The following is a 1,184-nucleotide window of genomic DNA, read 5'->3' on the forward strand; positions in this document are numbered from 1 at the left end:
CCTCACAAGGAGGATGCCCCCAACCCCAACAGGGAACTTTGGGAGCTAGCTGCTGTCCTCCTGATGGAGACTGAGCACAGCCCCGAGGGGGCTGACAGCGTGGTTCAGGGTGGGCAGCAGGGATGTGTGTCTGTGTGAGGGGTGGGTGGAATTCCTGCAGCCAGCTCCCTGTGGGGCAGCCTCTGTCAAGGGTCAGAGGTGCAGGACTTTAGTCTCTGGGAGAGGAACCACACTCGGAGCAGTCTGTGTCTGTGTGTTGTCCTGACTTGAGGATCAACCCCAGGCGCCTGTGTCCCTTAAAAACAAATGGTCGTGACAAAAATGCTTCTGCTCAAAATTCACTGGCCCCGGGTCATCACATGACCCTTCCTAAGTGAAGAGGCCTGGCAGGGTCGTGCCCCCATGTGTGCAGGGAGAGAGGAAGACAAAGGTGACTGAGCACCTGACATCTCTTCAGTTCCATATTGCGTAGCAGATGCTCAACAAAGAGCAGCAGTTAAAAATCTCCTTTGTTTTGGGGAGGAGCGTCTGAGCAGGTCACATGGGTCTTGAAATTCTCCACCTTTTCCAAGTGTCCACTGACTATCTGGCAGCTGCCATATACGTGGCCAGAATGACATCTCCTGTTCTGTTGTTCTCTGGCACTCAGCACAGAGAGCTGCCCCTCAGCCCCCTGCACCCATTCACACCCCCCACTGCAGTGACCTTACCACCTCCTTAGGCCCGGAAGTCGCTCCTGCCTTTTGATGCCAGGCACAGCCTTAACCTGTGTCTCTGCTGCCTCCACACTTCTGAACCTGCCTGAACCTGGGGACGCTGGCAGATGTTGCATCTTTCCTGGCTAGTACTTATTTCTTGTGTTATTCGGATCTCATAGTCTGTCCCTCTCCCATGGAAATTGTTTTGTTTTCAAGACACCTCAGAGAATTGGCAGCTCAATTGGAAATGGAAGGATTTGTGTACCTTTTTTAAGTTTCTACCTCTGTCACTCTTAATAAAGGCAGTGAGAAAATAAACTAAATATTAGAAGAAGAAAAAAAAAAAGAAAGAAAGAAAGAAAACCACTCAGAATTGCTGTTCTGTGTTTTCCTCCCGGAGAATATATTATTCAATGTCAGTGTTTGTGTGTGTTTCAGGGTGGAGAGCAGTGTCTCCAGCTGGGCACAGCTCACTCAAAGATCCCA

This window comes from Bison bison, unplaced genomic scaffold (genome assembly GCF_000754665.1).
Source record: "Bison bison bison isolate TAMUID 2011002044 unplaced genomic scaffold, Bison_UMD1.0 scf7180017864529, whole genome shotgun sequence".
Taxonomy (NCBI): Eukaryota; Metazoa; Chordata; class Mammalia; order Artiodactyla; family Bovidae; genus Bison; species Bison bison.